The sequence below is a fragment of the Ursus maritimus genome, unplaced genomic scaffold, assembly GCF_017311325.1.
Source record: "Ursus maritimus isolate PB19 unplaced genomic scaffold, ASM1731132v1 scaffold_7, whole genome shotgun sequence".
NCBI classification, from domain to species: Eukaryota; Metazoa; Chordata; class Mammalia; order Carnivora; family Ursidae; genus Ursus; species Ursus maritimus.
In genome coordinates, this window is record NW_024426885.1 from 54,227,187 (window position 1) to 54,249,193 (window position 22,007).

General features: G+C 56.8%; 1 long non-coding RNA gene across 1 annotated transcript; it reads right to left on the minus strand.

The window, feature by feature from the left end:
• Positions 1-2,605: 2,605 nt before the first annotated feature.
• On the minus strand, positions 2,606-7,576 carry LOC103667800. The gene is made up of 3 exons (XR_569861.1): positions 7,371-7,576; positions 3,391-3,458; positions 2,606-2,987 (listed from the first exon to the last, which is right to left on the minus strand). It is a non-coding gene; the product is annotated as an uncharacterized LOC103667800 (long non-coding RNA).
• Positions 7,577-22,007: the final 14,431 nt, after the last annotated feature.

The following is a 22,007-nucleotide window of genomic DNA, read 5'->3' on the forward strand; positions in this document are numbered from 1 at the left end:
CACACTGTGTCGAATGCTCTTATTGAACGCTGTTTATTTTTAATGAAAATCATGAACAGAAAACCACAAGGATAACATCTCAAATGCCCTGAGGCTCCAAGAGGGAGTTGTTTTGTTCCTGGTATTTGACCAACCTCCAAGGTTGTGGGGTTTCCAGAATTTGTCCGTGCAGGGTCAAGCCCTGGGTGGGCCTCTGGCTCTGCTGGGCCTCTGGCCACCACAGGTGGGTTTAGGAGCAAACAGTGGGGTAAGTGGGTTGGGGGCACCCCTGCGGGCTTGGCTCCTGGTAGCTCCAGCCTGCCTTCTTGCTGTCGGATCCCCAAGACCCAAGGGCAGGCTCTGGATCTCTCTGCTCACTGGATGGCTCTGCCTCCTTCCCCCACTGGAGCCCTTTCAGCCTGGCCTGCTGCGGGGCGGTCCCCTCCCTCCTGCAGGCTGTGTGAGCCCAAGGCCAAGGTGTGCCATGTGCGACAGCTGCGGGCGAATGTTACTCTGGACTTGTCCAGAGCACATCGCACCTGACACCCTGCAGCACACCGTTCTTGATGCCGTTTGAACAAAGGAGTCTACCCTTCCGGAAGCAAACTCCACCGCATCCCCCCCATCTGCCTCCTAATCCCAGGGCCTGGCTATCATAGTTCCTGAGCGCTGTTTCCCCATCTGGTCGACTGGAGAAGAGGGCTGCCGCAGCACCTGCTCCTAGGGCCACTGGGGGGATTGGGAGGCGTGCAGCTTGGCCTGCACCGGGCCTGGGGGAGCTCTGGGAGAAGGGCAGCCCTGAGATCTTTGATGTCAGCATTCTGGTGCTGGGCTGAGGCCCCAGCGCAGGACGCAAGGTTCCCACTCTCCGGGGGCGCAGAGCCTGTCTTCCCATCACTCAGGCGAGGTCAGCTCAGGTGTGGCGTCCCCCGGAAGACCTCAGTCCAGCACAGCCCGGAGCCTAGGTTAGGCCCCGGGTCCCATGGCCCCTGCCCTGCCGCTCCAAGTCTGTCTGCTCTTCCGGGGGCCAGGTATGGGTTGAGAGGGTCCCTGGCACCCGGCACAGAGCAGCAGCTACGGAAGCGTGTAGAGTGAAGGATCATCGAGCTTCTGACTTCCTCCCGTAGCCACCTGTTGCTGCTTTGTGAACGTGGGCCCGTGCTGCCGGGTGTATTCGTGACGCCACTTCGTCCTCATGAGAGCTCGGAGTGGGTTAGTGCCTGCATTTTACAGGTGAGGGGGCGCTGAGAGCTTGCCCTATCAGCCAGCCTCTAACTAGAGGAGGAGGGCCCTCAGGTACTGACGACAGGGGGTCAAGTGCCGGGAATTGGTTTCCCAGGTGGTGGAGGAGCTGCGAAGTGCTGCCTGGGGGTCGGCGTTCACAATGGCATGAGGCCGCTGCCACCCGAGGCTGGAAACCAGGGAGGAGCTGGGCCTTGTGGACATGTCCCATAGAAGCTGGACCCACGGAGGAGACGCCATCCAAGGCAGAGAGGGAGGGGAGAAATAGGGCCGGGTCAGGAGCACCAAGCCCAGGGCACTTCCCCCAGGTCCACAGTAAGACGTGGTCCTGAGGCTCTGTTCCAGGCCCGACTCACTTCCACTTGGGCTCCCCATCCCCTGGCCCCAGAGCGTCCCCACCTCTGCCCTCCTCACCTCGGCTCTGCCCTTTCTGCTGACCCCAGCCCCTCAGCCCCCCAGGTCCCAGCAGGGCGGCCTGCATCCTGGGTGGGCCCACCTTCCGTCCCAGCTGCCAGCCACCTCCACTGGGGACCCCTGCACGCAGTGGGTGCCACATGGCTCCATGCCAGCCCCAAAGATGCTCATCTCCACCCCTCCGGCCACAGCGCTTCACGGCGTCCCACCGTCCGTGGCTCGTGGACCTCGCAGCAGCCACTCCCAGCTCTGCCCTCTCCCAGGCCCCAGGGATCCTTGTCAGAGGCATCGCTCATCCGTGAGCCTCCCCACGTGCTTTAGCTCCCCCCACGGCGGCGCAACTCCATTGTCCCCCCTCCCTGCCCCCTTCAGCTGTCAGAATGGCAAGTGTGTCACACAGCGGTCTCCAGCCTCTGTCTCCCCTGCCCCCCGCCCCATCCCGCCCCCCCAATGCAAGGAAAGCTTGGCTCTTGTCGAGGTCTCCTGTGACCCCCAGCCAGCCCACTGCTTTCCTCATCTTCCTTAGTGTCCAGCAGCATCTGGCCCAGATGTGCGTTCCACGGGCACAGTCGTCTCCAGTTGCATCTCCAGCACACAGTAGGCACTCACTGCGTATCTGTTGAGCGAATGCATAACCCCGCGTACTTGTGAGAAAACCAAGTCGCAGAAGAAGCCTGCCGTTCGGTGTGGTTATGCAGCTGGGGGCAGCTGAGCCGACCCAGGGCCCCCGTGGCCTGCCCTGTCTCCATCTTGTCTGCTGGGGCTCGGGCCCAATGGACGGCTGAGCGGAGGGGGAGGTGGGGGGCAGGAGGCCTGAGAGCCCCACGGACGTGCCCGTAGACCTTCCCTCCCGCGCCTGCCTGCCTCTGATAGATGCTCAGCTCCGAGGTTTTCTCTTTATTCCTCCCCTCTCTCTCTTTTTCTCCCCACTGGGTCTTTTTAAGCGGTAATTACAGCCGAAGTGGACAATCTGTCTTTTTATTTTTAGGCTTTGACGCTCAGACACCAGGCCCTGGACAGCCAGCACAGCCTAGAAATAGGTGGCTGACGCCCAAATGAGGCTCTGTTGGGGCTGCCGGTGCGCAGGGCTTGTGAGGAGGGGTGGGGTGTGGATGTGCACACCCCTGCAACAGGCCAGGACGTGGGGAGAGCCCTGCCCAGGGAGCCAGGAGACGGGGCGTCTGGCCCCTTCTGCTCTGTGACCTCGGGCAAGTCCCTGGCCCTCTCCGGGCCTTACTCCAGCCCAGGCACAATGAAGGGAGGCCCAGATAAGCTCCATGGGTTTCCAGATGACATCTCCAGGGCGGAGGGCCCCAGGGCTGGTCCGGAGGGGCTTTCCTGGCGTCACTGTGCTGAGAGAGAACAGGAAGGATGAGCCAGCCCCGGAGAGACACCTGGACAGGGGGCTCTCCTGCCAATGAGTGATGGTCCTACATATTGTTAGACCTTTCCTCTCCCCCTCTGTTTCTTCCTGTGGCCCTCGCATTGTCATTGTCCCTAACTTATATCTGGCTCATCCTTCCTCCTTGGGCTGCCCTCCCTCTGCTCCCCTCCTCACGAAGGGCTCAGGGGCCACACCGTTCCACCCGCACAGGCTGACAAACAGGAGATGCCGCCCGGGGGCCTCTGGCTCCAACAAGCCCAGCTGTTTCCTCAGGGTGCCCTGGCCTCAGCCCAGCTGGCCTGACCGCCACCCCCCCGCAGGCTGCGGCAGTGACCGTCGCCACATGTCCACGCACCCGGTCATTCACTTACTCATTTAAAAACATTCGATGGGTGCCAGGTGCTGGAGATAAGCCATGAACAGACGAGGAGCTTGCTTTCTAGTTGGAAGAAACAGACAACAAAATCATAACCAAACGGAGAAGAAGTGTTAGACAAAGACGAGTGCTATGAAGACAAAAATAAAAAGCCAATGGCGTGGGGAGTCGCGCAGGGTGGCTGTTTCTGGCCTGGTGGTCAGGGACAGATTCTTGGAGAAGGGGACTTTTGAGCTGAAACGGCCTAGGAAGACCGTGCTGGCTGCTGGGGAGGGGGCTGGGCTCTGGTAGAAGGTGCCCACCCAGCTGCCCACCCAGGAGATCAGAAACTTGGCCTACATCATTCTCCCCCTCTGGGGCTGAGAAAGCCTCTGGGCACTTTAGGAGAAATCCAAGCTCGAGTCCAAGATTTCACAGAGCCGAGTCCTCCCAGAACCACTTAGCTCCTCTGGACACATAGGTCCAGGCCTGTGATGGGGGCTCTTCCCTCTTTGCTTTGAGGGGGCTGTGTCAGTGTCCCAGCAGGCTGAGCTACAAGGCTGCATATGGAGAAGAGTCCAGCCATGTGGACATGGCCCAGGTCCCATAGACCTGTGGTAGCAGAGCGGGGGCCATGCTGTTCTCCCAGCACCAACGGCTCTGTGCCTTATGTGACAAGAGGCTCAGGAAAATGGAAGGGGAGGGGTCATGAAGGATACAATTCACGGCTGCCTTCACCTCCAGGAGAAGTTGGTGGCCTGTTCTTCCAGCTTGGCCCAAGGGTAGGGGTCTTCAAGGCCGGAGTGGTGGGAAGAGGCTGGGAGATAGGATGGAGCCCCATCCGGACAGCCCCAGGCCTGCCCCATCGTAGGGTGCCACAGCTGACCCTGATTCCCAGCTGCGGGCTTCGTCAGAACTTATCTCTCAGGCAAGTCCCTGGGCCTCGGGCAGGGACTGGGACAGCAGGAGGAAACAGCCCATCCTGGAGCCCGAGGGCACCGGCCGAGCTGAGCCTGGGTGGGAGGACCGCAATCAAGGTGGCCTCTGGGCCTCCGCTTGGAGTGGGGGTGGGGGGTGTGGGGGGTGGAGACCAGACAAGGCAGCCTGCGGGCTGGCACTGAGCGGGCGTCCAGGGAGATCAGGGAATGAGGCTCTTCAGCTCATGGCAAGGCCCCTCTCGGAGCACAACCACACAGCACCCTCGCGTCCTGTGCCCTCATTCTGCCAACCAAGCAATAACAGAGCAAAGAGTTACGGGGCCCTTATCCCCTGCCAGCTACTGTTCTGAGCAATTTACGTGTGATCACCCTGTTCATTCTCGAAACCTATGACGATCCCATTTTACAGATGAGTAAACTGAGACACAGAGCTGCACAATAAACATGGCAGAGCTAGAATTTGAGGCCGAGCAGCTTGCCACTGTCTGCTTCTAACTGCCCGTCTCCCCGCAGCCTCGGAGCCTAGGGCTGCAGCCACGCATCCAAAGGTCAAGAGAAGGTGCGTGTGTGTAATATCATAGCACGAAACGCACAGCGCAAGGGCTCCTGCCAGCGCCCTCATTGCTGGGGCCCAGAGTGCCCCCGGCTCCCCGAGGGAGGCTGGGGCAGGCTCACGCGGCCCTGCCTGCTGGACCCTCTGGCCTCCTTTGCTGCTGCGGGTTCTGGCTCGGGCTCTGAGCGCCCCAGCTTTCCATCGGCTCCATTCCAAGTTCTTTTATTAATTCCCTCACTCTCCAGCAAGAGAACTTTAATTAGCCGGGCCGATTTATCTATATAAATACAAACGGATGGCACTCCGCGGTGGGCGGGGAAGTGGAAGGGGAGCTGGGCCAGCGGGTTGCCTAGGGCAGAGGAAGTGACAACCGCGCCTTCCCAGCAACCAAAAATATGACTTTAATATCATGCGCACGTGCGGCGTGCGTGTGCGCTCACCGGCGGCCAGGCAGCCCACGGAGCTGTGGCTGCGGGCACCGTGCGTGCTGTCACTCATGATGGGAGAACATGTCTCCAGAGCTGGGCTGCCTCTGACTTCTCGGGGAGGTCTGAATGTCCCTCACTGCAGAGCGACATTGACGTGTTCCTGCTCGTGGTAGGCCCTCCCTCGTATCCCTCCCCAGGAGGACAGGGAAAGCATGACAAAATCACCGTGTTCAAGGGCTCACTGGACTTCAAGGACTTCTCCCAGGCTTGGGGACAGGGGACAGGCTGATGACAGCTGAACTCTTTGTCCAGCCCTGGGAGGCTCAGGATTAGAGAACGGATCCCAAGGATGCACCTTGGTCTTGCTTTCAGACGTAGCCCCAAAGGTCAAAGCTTTCTCACTGAGCGCCTGACATAGCAAGGAGACAGGCAGTTAGGAGCATGGACTGGTGACACGCTGCCCGGATGCAAATCCTGGCTCTGTCCCTTCCAGCTGTGCAAACTTGGCGGAGCTGTTTTCCAGCTCTGTGCCCTAGTTCCCTCATCTGTAAAATGGGAGCATGATAGCTCGCAAGGATTAACAGGTTTATCACACTTAACATGCTTAGTACAATACAGGGCATGTGGTAGGGGCCCCATAACTCTTTGCTCTGCTATTGCCCACCTGGCGATAGAAGGTTCCTGTGTGGTTTGCTCCCTTATGCCAAGGGTGAGATCATGGTGGATGGTGATGGTGAGAGCGATCGTGACAGTGCTGATAACAGTGATGGCATTTCTTTTGACAGTAGCTAACATCTACATCCCATGGGCCATTGTTCTAAGTGCTCTCTATCATCTCATTCAGAGTCGGGGGTGACAAAGAAGCAGCCTCTGTCCTCATGAGGTTCCTGTCTAGTAGGGGAGACAGGACCCATATGACAAGAGGCCTGAAGAGAAACAGAAATGTTATCCACGGCGGAGAAGATAGAGGAGGGGCAGCTCAGTGGCCTGGGGTGGTCCGGGACAGGTCCCCTGGAAAGGGAGGGGGCTGCAGCCACACTCCTCCGTTCTTTCCAGGAGGCTTATGTTGACTTGGTGCCCCCATGGTGAAGGGGGGGAGGGGAAGGTGTAGGGAAGCGATTCTGATAGAACTTTTCACAAGGTGGCAGGCTGCCTTTGGGGAAAATGCATTCCTTGTCACAGGACGCAGGTGGGCAAGGCCTGGGGAAGCAGAGGTCAGTGACACTGTGGAGGGGATTTCAGACCTGGGAGTGGCAGTGGTGGGGGATAGCGTATGACCTGTGGCTCCCTTCCGGGTCTGGAAATCTAACTGTCGAACGTGTTTATAGGCACACGCACACGTGCACACACACGTGCACACACACGTACACACATACACTACAGGCTGGTACGGCCCAGGTGTCCAGGACGTCTGCCCAGGGAAGGAGGCTCTTCTGCTCATGGCAAGGCCCCCTCCTGCATACCACAAGCACACAGTGACCTCGCATCCTGTCCTGCCTGGCAAGCACCACTGGAGCAAGCAGTCCTGGGGGCTCTCACTACAGGCCACGTACCCTTCTCAGCATTTTCAGGGTGATAACCCTGTTAATACAACCTACGATGTTCCCATTTTACAGATGAGTACATTGAGGCGCAGAGTGGTTAGCACAACGCTCCCAATGTCGAAGGGCTGTAAGTGGGTGGAGCTGGGGTTGGAACCTGGGCATTCGGTCACTATGATTCGTGCTCCTGACTGCCTCTAGCACATGTCACCAGCCCCCGCCGCCATCATTATTAGCCTCGTCTCGGGCAGTGTTTCTCTGCTCTTGGTGTCAAGTCTGTTTTTCGCTTGGAGCCACCGGCTGGGGCTAGGGTGAGCAAGGCAGTAAGAAGGCTATGTTTCCTGGTGGGATAGGGGATCTCGTGTCATCCTGGGGGTGTTGCCTGAACAGAAGGGGGCCCTGGGTTCATATCTGGGTTCCTGCACTTAGAAGCTGTGACACGTCAGACAAGCCCCCTGCCCTGTCTGACTCAGTCACTCTGCTGTGAAATGGGTTGGGTGAAGATCCAGTGGACGCGGGTATCAGACAGTACTCACCCGCCTGGGGGCCCCTCGACAGTGCCTGGGAAACAGTCAGAGCCACAGGGCTTTCCTGGGCAGTGAGTGTCCCTGGGCTCCTCTTCTTGGACCCTGTTTGGGCCTCAGAGAGGCTAGCGGGGTGCTGGCCCTCTGCCACCTGGCGTGCTGGGGCCGAAGAGGAGGCCCCAGGGTCCTGGGCCTGGAGCCCCATGGAACGGCAGACAGAAAACCCTTGTGTCGTGGCAGCTTTGCTGAGCGGAGCCCGAGAGCGGCAAACTCTATTCTTAGCCAGCGTCCCATCACGTGGAGAGGCAAGCGTGTCATTAGTGGGGAGGGAGGGAGGAGCTGCCAGATTTAACCCCAAAGGGCCAGGGCGCCACAAAGAACTAGAGAAGAAACCCAGTGCGCTAGGGAGGGAGGAGCGGAAATCTGAGTTGGAGCCAAAGGGCCATCCTGTAAGGGGCACCCCAGCGGACACCCACCCGTCAGACACCATAGCCCTGGGGGAGGAAGGTGGCCCTAAGGGGCCGAGAATTCTGCAGGCTGTCACCGTGTGCTGAAGGGGGCGCTCTAAGGGGATCTGCGAAGAGCCCTGGCAGGAATCAGGAGGTCAAATCTAGCCCCATCCCCACCACCAATGGGCGTGGCTGGGGACAAGTCACAGTCTCTGGCCCCCGGTCTAGGTCTGAGGTATTAAACTCAAGGGTCCCTCTGCTGTGGCATTTGTGACATGGACCGAAGCAGGGTAGGAGCTGAGAGCAGCACCCAGAACTCCAGTCAAACCCTTCATGGGGCCTGCGAAGAGCCAAGGCATTTATCTTTGCCCACGAGAACCCACTGCTCTAACAGAACCGTCCCATGTTCTTACTTCATCCTGATGAGCCCTGTGTCCATTATCCTTCTAGCATGATCCATCAGTGGACGTAGCTGTGAGGGACTGGGGTTAGACTAGTCTGATGGTGTCGAATGAGGCCGAGCCAGATGTGAGGGTGAGGGAATGGCCCAGATGAGGTAGGACCCCGGGGAGAGGCAGGGTGGCCTGAGCATCGGGGGGTGGGGCGGGTGTGCAGCCAGGGGATGCAGGAAGGGACACTCCTGGGTTGATTCATGACGCAGGCGGAGCCAGACAGCAACCCCCTGCTTTCCTGAGTGACCTCTGTGTCTTTTCAACCTCACTCCTGTGTGCCCCAGGCTCGCCTCCCCAGCAGAGCCGTCTGCTCCCCAAGGCCAGGCCGGCTGCCCTCGTCCTCCTCCTCCGGGCCCACTCCGGGCACAGCCTGAGCTCAGCTCCTCGTCCTGCCAGCACGGAGCCCACCGGCTCCCGCTGCCTCACCCCTGCCCCCTCATGCCGGCCGCTCATTTCCTTTCTCATTAATCACTGCTGGGCTCCAGCGGTGCCCTTCCCTCCCCAGCTCATTTGCCTAAAGAAATGAGTTGCTTTGTTGAGAAGAAACAAATATCTCCCAGTTCTATTTCCTCTCTCCCCTCCCCAGGCCACAGAGATGGGGGGCCAGAGGCCTCCCTAGGGCTCTCTGAGATGGAGGCTGCAGGGAGAGCAGCCTCAGTTTCCCCACATAAACCGGAATGAGCAATTTCTGAGGAGGCCTGAAGGAGACAGTGGTTTGAGGCTCAGGTAGGGGTGGGAAGGGAGGCTGGCTTCCTCACACCCCTGCCCCATAGGACTGAAGCGGCTTGGATGTGGCTTTGTTGTTTTGTAAAGCCAATGAGCCTTGGTTCCCCAACCTGAGAACAGGAACTTGTCAGCTGGCCTCCAAGAGCAGATCCCGAAACCCCGTGGTGCGGGACATGACTCATCACGTCCTGGGGGAAGAAGGTGGGGGAGACGGTATTCCAGGAGCTCCTGGAAGGAGAGGCAGTGGAGAGGGGAGGCCCTCCAGCACGGAGGGACTCGGGTGCTGCCCAAAGAACAAGGCTTGCGGCTTGCACCTGCCCTTCCATCCAGACCCACAAGACTGTTCCAGGTGCAACACTCACTCATGGGCGCCAGGTCAGGGATGGTTCCCGGGGTGGGCTGGACTCTGCCTAGTCACAGACAGGGCCTGAGGTCAGACATCACTGGGTTCAAACCCTTAGCAGTTAGTGAGCACAGGCAAGGGCAATGTCTCAGGACCTCAGTAGTCCCATCTGAAGAATGGAAGTCAGAGCAGCCGCCGCCTCGCAGGGTTGCCGGAGGACTAGCAAAGACCCTATAGATGGAGCACTCGGCATAGCACCAGGTACACAGCGAGTGCCCTGTAAATACTAGTTAGTAATTATTACTGTCATCATCGCGATCTCCCGCTTAGGGTGAGAATGCGAGCAATAGAGAGGGGCCGCATTACAGGGCATTACAGGGCCAGCCTCGAGTCAACTGGATTTTTCAAACGTAAATTACAAGCAAACGGCTACTTTTCTGTTATTGCTGGTCGAGTGTGGCCCCGAAACCCCTCCTGGCTGATGGAGAGCAGGCACCGGGCCCGGCCCCAGGGCTGAGGGCCCAGCCAGCTGTCCCAGGCCGCCAGACATCCAGGTCACCAGCCACAGGTGCAGAGAGGAAACCCCGTCCATCGGCCCTGGAAGTCACAGTCTTAGGAATTCTGTGGCCTCTCCAGGTGCCACCATTGTGCTGACTGTCCCATTAGGCCCGTGACGGAGCATGCTGCAATTGGGAGAGACCCCAGTCCTGAGCTGGGATGTGACCAGCCCACCGGGCTGTTTGGAGCCAGAGGTGCCCCCTCTCCCCACAACTTACCACCAAGTTTGATGCTCTGGGAGCGTCCTGGACCCCCAATGCCTAGGGATGAGCTAAGATAAGCAGAGAACCCCTGAGGCTCTGGAATTAGACCAGAAGAAGGCCAAACGGACAGATTTCCACTGAGGAAAGTTGCACCTGGCCAGTGCCCACGAGGAGATCCCATGAGGAGCCGCAGGAAGGGCGGGACCCGGTCTGGGGCTCTGTTGGGGGGCAGTGATGCCCTCCCTCTTCTGGTCTGCTTCTCATCACCCCCACTCTGGAAGGAAGGGTTGGGATAAAGCCCCCCCCCCCCATGATTTCAGATCCCTACCCGCTGAAACAGCTAGAAGCTGTAGCCACAAAGGCTGAGAGAAGAGGGTTGGCAGATCTGGGGCAGAGGCTCTTTCCAGAATAGGGAGGACCTTCTTGACTTTACCATTTTGCCAGAGGTCTAGCTGAGAGAGACCTCAGGACCATCCTCGGCAGCTAAATATGATAGCAGGACTGCCACATACAGTTGGGCAGGTTGTTCATTGCACAAGGGTGCCTGACTGAACGAGTGATTATGGGGCTGGGATCCAGGATCACTCTGTTCACCAAGTCACACTCTTCAGCATGCAGCTGTATCTGCCCAGAGCACAAAGGTACCATATGGGCCAGTAGCAGCATGAGTGGGCTGCTCCCAGCCTCAGTTTCCTGAACTGAGACACAGGGTAATCCCTCCTCTTTCAAGCCCCCATCTCTCAAGGGAAGTAGAGTCAATGAGTGGTTGAGAAAATCAATACACTACAAGTGCTTTGAGCTCCTTGAAGATAAGCTTCTGACAAAGAGGGAGGTGATTGAAGGCCCGAGCCCTCTCTCTGCAGCCTGACAGGGATTTCGGAACGGGTCAGGATGTCTGGGCTGAGTGTGCGTGTGCGGCAGATGCTGGTCTGTGGACACTGGCTTCTGTATCCATCCTTCCTGCTGGACTGGGGGCCCAGACTTGTGTCTCCTTGATTTCTGAGCTCCCTGTGTCTCTCCCAGTGACCTGCGGATTGTGGGTGATGGCTGCATGCTTTTTTCTCATGGAACTGAATTTTCCTCCGCTCTGTTCCCTCTACAAAAATGCAGGAGCCCACCAAACACACCCAACTTCCATCCGGGAGTCTGGACGCCTGGGTTCAAAGCCTCACTCTGCCACCACTACGCGGCCACCTCTGACCTCTGCCCCTCCCTGGACGTCAGTTTCCCCGTGTGCAATGTGGGGTGTTAGCTGGCTGGAGGGGCTCCCTCCCTCCCGGTGCAGTCTGGAGCTGTGGACTCCTCGTTGTGTACATGTGTCTACACAGAGCCCCTCTTTTGTCTCTGAAGGCAGCTGAGATAAAACAGCCTAATTTGCACCAGGGAGACGGTTCCTCTGCCCGAGGGGCTGCGGGCACAAATTGGGCCGTCGTGTTGCATTACTTCCGCCAAGTTGGGCCCCACCATCTCACCTCTGTCCCCCTGGCGAATGGGACAGTGAGGGGCAGACAGCACAGTGGGGCAGGGGGCCCGTGCCGCCACCAGGCCCCCTGACTCCACCATCAAAGGCGACAGGAGAGGGAGGGGGCTCAACCAGGGGGGATTTTTAATGACCCCAAATCCTGGCAACTCATTACGTCTCTGATAAGGCAATGGGAGCTGTCACTCCCAGATGCAGCCAGGAGACTCCCTAGAGAAATTCTGCCGCCTTCTCGCTAATCTTCTTATAAACATTGTTATTTATTTTTTCTTATTTTATCCGACATGTGTCAAGCAGTCCCTCTAAGCCTGTGACATCTCCAGGGAGGCTGGAGGAGGCTGGAGGAGGGCCCTGCCCCCTCCCAGCCCCCGGCAGCACGACCCCCGCAGCCCTGCTCTCTCGCTGGCCGAGGCTCTGCCCCGGCCGGTGGTGGCTTGGCGATGCCCACGGGAGCTGGGGCTCGGGCCAGGCGACGCTAGACATCTGGGGGCTGGCCGTCAGAGTCAGGGCACTGCAGGCTGTTCTGACTGGGGCTGCTTCCAAGGACAAGGAAGGGCTGCGTGCCACCACTGGCATCTGGAGCCACCCCCAGGCCTCCGCCCCGTGCGTTTGGTTAGGACCCAAACTAGCGATCACTGCAGCCGCCACCAAGAAGACTGGACCGGGCACCGTGCTCAGTGCCGCTCACACACGAGCTCTCGTTCACCCCCCACGCCAGCCCCATGAGGTTGCTACTGACATCAGTCCCATTTGTAGCTGAGGAAACAGGCCCAGGGTGGTGAGCCTGCTTGCCCACAGTTGCTCAGGCAGGAAGGGGCAGACTGGGACTGGAACCCTGGTGCTCAGATGAAGAGCGAACGCAGCGTGCCCAGCACCTCCCATGGGCAGCCTTCTCTGAATGCCCCTGGAATCCTGGGCACAGAAGGCACGGCCAGGAATCTTCTCCGCATTTCACAACCGAAGAAACAGGCTTGGAGGCCCCAGGACAGCTCCAGACAGCATCTCCCGGATGTTATCCTGTGTTATGGGGTGTGAGATCCAGGGGGGACTTCTGGCCCTCTGTTACAGGGACTAGGACAATGCTGAGGGTGGGAAGGAGGCCAGAGCACTTCCACAGGGCATAGGAAAGAGTCCGGGTCTAGGAGACCCCCTCCCAACTGTAGTGCCTGGCACGTGTTTGTGATAAACCTTATAGATCTCTCCCAGTGGATTGTTATTAATAAAGCAGGCTGTAGAACAGTGCCTACGGCACAATCCCATTTGGGCGAATATGGCCTTATACGTGTGTCTATGCGCGCACTACACACATTGCAGAGCGAACAAGAGATTGGATTTGCTGCTTTCAAAATAGCCGAATTGAAGGCCAATATTTGTGCATGCCACATTTTGGGGATCCTGAAACCAAAGCAAGACATGTGTTTCTTAAAACAACATTTTATTTCTAGCTCATTTTAGGTTTACAGAAGAGTTCTGAGATAGCACGGAGAGCTCCTGAGAACCCTTCACCCAGCTCTTCCTACGCTAACAGGGTCAACAGCTTGCTAACCTTCGAATTTCACCAGCTTCTCTGTTGGTGAAAAACCGTGGATTTTCATGACATCCTATCTGGGTACATGACATCCACAGGACTTCTCACTGGCGATGTTGACCTTGATCACAGGTTAAGGTGGCGTCTGCCAGATCCCTTCACTACACAGTTACTATTTTTCCCTCTCCATAATCTATTCTTAGAAGCAAGTTGCTAAAGCCAGCCCGCACTCAAGAAGAGAGGGATTAAACTCCACCCCCCGGGCATCTATGAATTTGTGGACAAATGGGAAAACCAGCGTAGTAATTCATAAATTGGGAGGGGAGACACTTTGAAGTTATGCAAGTGTCCTGTCTCTTCTTCAAGTTTTGCCTGTAATTTCAGCAGCCATGGGTGGAGCCAGCCCCGGGCAATTCCTATCTTGGTGTTCTTTTTTTTTTTTTTTTTTTTTAAGATTTTATTTATTTATTTATTTGACAGAGAGAAAGACAGCCAGCGAGAAAGGGAACACAGGCAGGGGGAGTGGGAGAGGAAGAAGCAGGCTCCCAGCGGAGGAGCCTGATGCGGGGCTCGATCCCAGGACCCTGGGATCATGCCCTGAGCCGACGGCAGACGCTAACGACTGCACCACCCAGGCGCCCCTGTCTTGGTGTTCTAATGGTGATTTTCTGCTTCCCCCATTCCTTCTACCTTATTCGCTGGAATTCAATATTCTTGTTGTTTATTGTGTTGCTCAGATTGTTCCAGCTTTGACCATTGGAAGCTCTTGTAGGCAGACTCTTCTGTTGTCTTGACACGGCCCCTATAATATGTTTGCATATAAGCGTATCATGTGGTTTTTGTTGATTTTTTTTCCTTTTTTTTTTTTTTTTTTAATCACTACCTCATTTTCTGACACCACAATGCTCTGGGATTGTCTTGTATTTTCTCTGCCCAGCCCTAGAATCAGTCGTTTCTCCAAAGATTCTGGTTCCTTTCATTGGAAAATGGTATTTCGAAACCAAGAGCTGGGTGCTAGGAAGGCACACATTTTTAAGGTCCACTTTTACAAGCATCTGAACTTCATAGCTGGCAATGACTTGGCATCCAACATAAGTCAGGGGTCCTTCCGCACTGATAGTTACATATGTTTATGTGACACGCCTGGACCTCCACGTCTCCTTCGCACCTCGCCGGCAGAATGACTTTGAATGGGCGCGGTGAAGTCGAGGGCTGTCGCCCTGGGTTCAAGTCCACGCTGCTGGCATTACCGTGCCTTGCGGCCAGCTCTCCAGCCAGCCTGCGGGACTAGCGTCCACCTTGCTCATCTGCACAGTCAGGGCGTGCAGAGCCAAAGCGTTCGACACATCTTCAAAATGTCGATGAACCATTTGGGAAATATTAAATCGTGATTTAATGATTCTCCTCAGGTTTTACTCAATTACGAATTTAATATTCTTGACATTTTCCTTCACTCCTATGGACCCTCCGAGACTTCAGACTGGGGAGGCAGCCCCAGAAACCAGGGTGTGATTGCAAAGGAGCCAAGGAGGGCAGAGGGCTTCACCTCTCTGGCTAGCTTCCCGTATAGAACGGGAACAATGAAAACAAACGAGAGAATGATGGAAAAAGGCACAGGTGATCAGTATGAGCTGTTACCATTCTGTTTGCAGGACGTGAAGAGCTTGGGCTCAGGATCGTATCGGACCTTCGCTCAAAACCTGGCTTCACCACCCATCACCTGTGTGATGGGCAAGTGGGCTCACCTCTCTGGGCCTCGGTTGTCTATAAAGTGGGCGCCAGTTCCTGCCTCGGGGTTGTCACGGGGTCCAATGAGATCATGAGAATCAAGTGGGTAGCATGGTGTCTGACCGATGCTCGCTCAATGACTGACAATAATAACAATAATAACAATAATCACACTTAATAATAAGAGCAAAGTCCCAGTGATCAGTCTGTGGGGATGTTATGGGGGTCGTGTTGCATGGTTTAGGATCAGAACAGGAATTGATAAAGTATTCATTATTTATATACCTTTAAAAATGCAGACTTTACTTTTTAGAGCAGTTTTAACTTCACAGCAAAATCCAATGAGAAGTATAGACATTTCCCATACACACCCCTTGCTCACCCCCAGCCTCCCCCATTGTCAAAATCCCACACCAGAGTGTTACATTGTTCCAACCAATGAAACCACACTGACACCGCCTCACCAAAGTCCACAGTTTGTACTGGATTCACTCCTGCTGTTGTATATTCTATGGGTTTTGACAAATGTATAATGACGTGTACGCACCATTACAGTGTCAGACGGAATTATTTTCACTGCCCTAAAAATCCTCTGTGCTCTGCCTACTTATCCCTCCCTTCCTGCCCCACCCTTTCCCCCAATTCCTGGCAACCCCTGATCCTTTTACTATCTCCATCGGTGGCTTTCTCCAGAATGCCATGCGGTTAGAATCATACAGTACGACGTAGCTTTTTCAAACTGGCTTCTTTTACTTAGTAATACGCACGCATGTCAGTTTCCTCCATGCCCCTCCATAGTTTGTAGCTCATTTCTATGTAACACTGAATAACGTCCCATTGTCTGGATGAACCCCAGTTTATTCATCTATTTCTCTAACGAAGGACATCTTGGTTGCTTCCAGTTTTGGGGAATTATAAATGAAGCTGCTAGAAACATCCGTGTCCAGGTTTTTGTGTAGATAACACGTTTTCAGCTCCTTCGGGTAAACACCAAGCAGCGTAATTGCTGGATTGTATGGTGAGAGTACGCTCAGTTTTTTAAGAAACCACCCAACCATCCTCCCAATAGGCTGTGTGTGAGAGTTCCTGTTACTCCACACCCTCGCCAGCATTGGGTGTTGTCAGTGTTTCGGATTTGGGCTGTTCTAACAGGTGTCTAGTGGTATCTCATTGCTTTAATCTGCAATTCCATCAAGACACAGGATGCTGAACGTCTTTTCAAATGTTGATTTGCCATCTGTATTTCTCATTTGGTGAGGCATCTGTTCAGGTGGTTTGCCCTTTTCAAATCAGGTTGTTTTCTCATTGTTGAGTTCTAAGAATTATTTGACTATTTTGGATAATGACCCTTTATCAGATGTGTCTTTTGCAAATACAGTTCCCCCGTCTGTGGCTTGTCTTCTCATTCTCTTGACAGTGCCTTTCCCAGAGCCGAAGCTTTTCATTTCAGTGAAGTCCAGCTTATCAATTATTCCTTTCATGGATGGAGCCTTTGGTGTGGGATCTCCAAAGTCACCGCCACACCCAAGGTCATCTGGATTTGTCTCCTTTGTTCTCTTCTCGGAGCCTTATCATTTTACATTTAGCTCTGTGATCTATGTGGTGATAATTTGCGTGGGGGCTGTAAGGGCTGTGTCCAGAGTCCCTCTTCACATGTGGGTGTCTAGCTGTTCCAGGGCCTTTTGCTAAAAAGAACATCTTTGCTCTATTCACTTGTATTTTCATCTTGGGTTTTTCACAGGGCATCCCTGCACAGAGTCCCCCAGGCTCCCCAAACTCGCTCCTTATCCATGGCACTGTTCCAGGAGGGAAGGGCATTTGCAGAGAGACCCTGAGCCTGACGGCCGGAGCCCTGGCTGGGCAGGGGCTTCAGCCAGGCTTCTTCTGCTCAAGGGCAAGGAACAAGGTCACATGCGGGGCCAGGCACCTGGAGTTGGGAGCCGGGGGTTCTCAGTGCAGGGCTATGGAGGGGTGACTAATCTCCAGGTTAGAAGGAGCAGGCTTGACCAAGGAGGACTTGCGGTAGGGACTTGGCAGCCTCAGGCCTCTGTGGAGAGTAGGAGCAGAGCCTAGGGCCGGGGGACCCCGCAATCAGGTCTGTGAACACGTTCGCACACACTCACCTTCCCCAGGAACATGGATGGCTGCTTAGCAGGCCTCACCAGGCCCCACCCATCACACTCCCATTACCACCTGCCTTGGCGGGATTTCATTTGGGGCACCCAGCTCCTCTGTGGGCTGGAGAGTCTTGGACCTCTGAGAATGAGGTAGGGACGCCCACCCCGGCCCCAGCCCTCCTTATCCAGGCTCCATGGCCTGCAGGCTGTATGCAAGTTGCAGCTAGACAGCGGGGCTCCTGGAGACCCAGGCCTCCCACCTCTCTCTCGGCTCCTGTCTCCTGTACAGAGGAATGGGGCTGCTCGTGGCCTGTTCACCCCCACGAACCGGGTGCTCTGTTGGCCCCTTCCCAGCCACGGTGTCTCACTACATCCTAAGACAAGCCCACAGAGCTGACATCGCTACCCTCATGCCATTCCTGGGAGGCCCAGGAAGGCAACCACGCCAGTGGTCAGAGCCACTTACCGCTTGGAGCATGCCACTGAGGCACTGTGAGCCTCCGTGTCCTCACCTGTAACACAGACGCCTCACCCCTCCCGCGCTGGGCTGTCGTGAGGCGCGTGGGGGGCAGCAGATGGGGCGTGTACGGCTGTGCGTGGAATAAACGGTAGCTTGAGCCACTATTAGGGTAAGTGGCAGCCTGGGGCGTGAAGCTGGGGGAGCCCTGAAGCGCGTGCCCTTCCTTCTACTCGCACTCCTGGCCCCCAGCAGACCGTAGAGCAGCCCCTTCACACGGGCTCCGGGGGCGCGGCTGCCTTCAGGAGACCCCTTCCTGCCACCCCGCCTCTCCTCAGTCATATTTCTCGGCGCCGTCCCACAGCGTGGGCCAGGGCCGAGCCAAGAGATGCCCGGCGACGCGGCCAAGGTCACGCCGTAGGCTCCTGGGGTCCAGCAGTGCGCGCCCCACGGGAGCCATTTCCTGATGAGCGAGGGCCTCCTGTCTGCTGCCGTGTGACCCCTGCCCAGGCCGTGCGCGGGCCCATCGGGCTTGGACCCAGTGTCCCCAGGTCCGAAGCTCATTTTCTTAGGTCTGATGAAGGATTGACTGCCCGGCTGACACCCAACAAATCACGCAGTTGCAAACACAGGCACAGTCACGGCCCTGGTGTCCGGGTGGCACGCACACTCCCGCTCAAGCACGCAGTCGCTCACGGTCTCTCACACTCACACCCTCTCACAGCCCACCCTCATGCACAAGCTCAGCCAGCTCACACGCACAAATTCACACTTGTCGTTTTGCACATTTGCACGCAATCTCACAATCTTGTACACACACACTTGCTCTCATACATTCCATTGCATGCTTATGAGTCCTCATACGCACAAATTCACCTGCTCACATGCTCTCACGCACTCGCGTGGCTCTTGGACTCCCAGTTCTGCGGTACCGGTGATGCTCTCTCACACCTGGGAACATCCCGGCGGAAGCTACTTCCTGCTCCCCTCCCCAGATCACAGCGTTTGGCTGAGTCCTTCCGAGCTCAGCTCCAGACTTGCCTCCCCCAGGAGGGCTCCCCAGTTTTCCCCAGCCTGCTGGGGCCTCCCCGTAAAGTCGACAGCAGCCTCTATCTCTGCTCTTGTCCAGCAGCCAACGTTTGCTGAGCACTGACTACGTGCCAGGTGTGCTGGGCCCCATGGCTTCCTGCACTGGCTGGAGAGAACCTTTGGAGGGCAGCAGGTGCCTCACCATCTGTGCCCCAGCACGGCGGAGGGGACCCGGACACATGATAGCTACTCAGAGTGCCTGTGTCAACAGCTGAAGGCTCTCCTTCTCCAGGCTCCTGTTGGCCAGCGCCTTTCCGGTGACCAAGCACATACCAAACCTGGCTCTTGCCCCTGCAGTTCCCTCCTCCTGCAGCACCCTTCCCCTCCACGCCCGTCTCCTCCTGCATGTACGTGCAGACCATCCCAAGCACTATCTCCCCAGGGAGGGCTTCCGCAGGTCACCTTCCAGAAGCAACTAGGCTGACACTTGCCTGGCTTCCCCAAGGGGCCAGGGGCACCTGGAGAGCCGGGCTGGGCTCCAGGCAGCTCTGTGTCCTCAGAGCCTCACACAGGGCAACTTCGGCCAAGACAGACTTCCTCAATGGAAAAGCCTTTTTCTGCAGAATGACAGAAACAGGTGACAGAGAGCCCCAGGCCCCCCTTCAGCCGAAGCCCCATCCTTGCAGATGTGACAGTTCGCAGACTTGACAGAGTCTCTTGCCTCCGGGGTGAGACCCATGCCCCACCTTCTTCCTTCATGGTCAAGTTAAGTGTCACTTTCTCCAGGAGCCTTCTTGTTATCCCGGATCTGTTCAGCTGCCCCGCCCTGAGCCCCCCAGCCCCCATCCTTGCTCCTCCCTGCTCTGTTGCAATTGCTTGCCCTGCATCTGTCACCCCAGCCTGTGCAGTCACCTGTCCTCACACCTGCCGCATGTCCAGGGCCCAGCATGGTGCTTAGGACACAGCAGGCTTTCGATAAAGGCTGCAGGAGGGGAGGGAGGAGCAAAACCCCTGCCGGCCTGTCCTCCCCTCCGTGGTCTCGTGGGTAGTGGAGCCTTCTTTGGAACCTTCAGTCCCAGCTCTTTGGGTCCCCAGATCTCCCCTGACCCCAGCATGTTCTCAGGTGCCTGAGCGTTCCCATTTGATCCTCTGTGCTGTAGGCCAGGCTACCCAGAGGCTCTTCCCAGATTTACGAAGGACACACACATCCCATGCGTGGGAGACCCTTGACCTGGGGTGAGCTGGCGATGGCTCATGCCCTCACTCCTGGGCTGCTGCCCCCCAGAAGCGATGCTGTGTCTGCCTCCTTTGATAACCTGGCCTCTTGGGGGGACTGGCGGGGCCTCTCTAAACACTGCCCGGGGAAATGAGGGCAGAGCAGGCCTTTTTTCCCCTAGGAATCCGGACGGGGCTGGAGGAGACAGCTGCCACCGCTTCCTGGGATTGCGGAGCTGCCAACGGGGATGACGGGAATGGGGAGGCAAGGGGTCACTGCGTCCTGATGGCATAGTGGGGGCACACATTCCTGCCCAGGGTTGAAGTCCCGGCCCTAAGTCTCCCTCACCATGTGACCTTAACTGAGTCAGGTGACTCTGGGCATCTCCTTGGCCTGTCATTCCAGGGCCTCCACCCTTTGGCCGGAAATAGTCTTCCCACAACCCTTATTACTTCCTTGGCAATCCCAGACACCCAAACTCCCACCCACACCCTGTAATTTCCTGCCTCCAGGATTTCGCCCACGGTTGTTGCCTCTGCTGAAGTGTCTCTTTGCCTCCCAATTCAAATGGTGGAAACTCTCCCCATTCTTTGAGCCCCAGGGAAAATGCCACCTCCTCCAAGGAGCCTCCTCTGACTGCCCCAATTACCATCGTCTCCTCCTCCACCTAAGTTCTCAGAAGCTCCACTCTGGCTCCTGCAGGGTCCTGCCCATACTTTCTCTGGCCTTCCACAGAAACATGCATAGTGGTAAGATTATAACCAGAACAACTCTAGGGGTGCCTATCTCATGGTAGCCCATGTAAACAGCACCCCTTGGAGTTGTGCAGTGCCTGGCCTGTGCGACTGAATGCTGCAGTCCTGCCTGTCCCACCTCTATGGACTGCTCTGAGCGTCCCATGGGATTATGACTCCTGGCTCAGTAGGACAGATGTAGGTGCCCCTTTTCTTCTGCTCATCCTGCTTTCCTTCCCCCTCTACTCCCTCTCCCCGGGGTTCTCACCCAGACCCATGGCTTAAATGCCATTTCTAAACCAATGGCTGATACCCAAGTTGATGTCTGTGGCACTAAGCTCTGCCCCGAGCTGCAGACTCTCACGTGAGCCCGCCTCTGGGAATCCCATCTGGAGGTCTCACAGGCGCTGCAAATTTAATTCAGCCAAGCCGACCTCTGAGTCACTTCCACACCCTTGTTCTTCCTCCAGTCTTCTCGATTTCTGTAAAACGTCAACCCTCCAGCTGAACTCCTCAGCGCTGTCCCTGACCCCTCCCTTCCCTGTCTTGCTACGGCCAATCCATTAACCTGTCCTGTGGCCGGCAGCCAGGTGTGTCCCGCATCCGTCTCTAGATCTCCGTGGTCCTGCCATCACCCGCTCCAGACCGCCACCACCTCTCCTACACACCCACTTGGAGTCCCTCAGGAGCAGAGCGACAAGGAGGGGGTTGCAGGCCACACGTGAGTGAGTGCAGGAGAGACAGGGAAGGGGAAAAGCCACTCCAGGGTGGGTCTCCTCGAGTGACTGATACAGCTGGGGGCCAGACCAGCCCCCTGGGGCATTTGTTTACCGACTCTCATCCCCCTTGCCAGTCCTAACGCCCTGTCCCCCTCCTCCTCCCAGGCTGTCCCTTGCAGGCTGAGCGAGCTCTTCCCAGAGGAAAAGCAGAGAGGGCCCGTGTTTGGAGGGGCTTGTCCTCAGCTCCTCAGCGGCAGCTGGAATCACCAGTGGGCCATGGGCAGTGGCGTGGGGCACCAGAAGCTGCTGTCGCAGCTCCCATAGCCATCTCCCTACCTGCCCACCCACACGTTACCACCAAGGTGACCTTGTACAAACATAAACTGATTCTGTCACTTTATTGCCTATGACTTTTCAAAGCTCCCCACTGTCCTTAGAACAAAGCCTTTGCCATGACTGACCAGGCCACCCCTGACCTCCCTGCCTCCCTGCCTCCCGGCCCTCATCCTCTACTTCCTCACTAAGCTCGAGGCACACTGGCCTCCAGGGGCCTTAGACCCCACAGGCTCCCTCCAGCCTTAAGGCCTTTGCACTTCTCGGCCCTGCCTGATGACACCCCCCACCCCCCAGTCTTCACATGGCTGGCTCTTCGGCATTCAAGCCTACACTTCGTGTCACCTCCTCAGAAAGATCTTCCCTGGCCACCGAATCCAGGCTGGTCCTCCACGCCCGTGCTCTCTAGCGTGTCATTCCTTTTCCTCAGGGCACTCCTATCTAACCCACTAACTTGCTTGTTGGCCTGTTTCTTGCCTTTCTCCCCCACTTGCAGCTGGTCAGTCATGGTCATGTATGTGTCCCCAGGGGCCAGCCCAGTGCCCAGCGTGCACAGATGCTCAGGAAACGCCTGCTG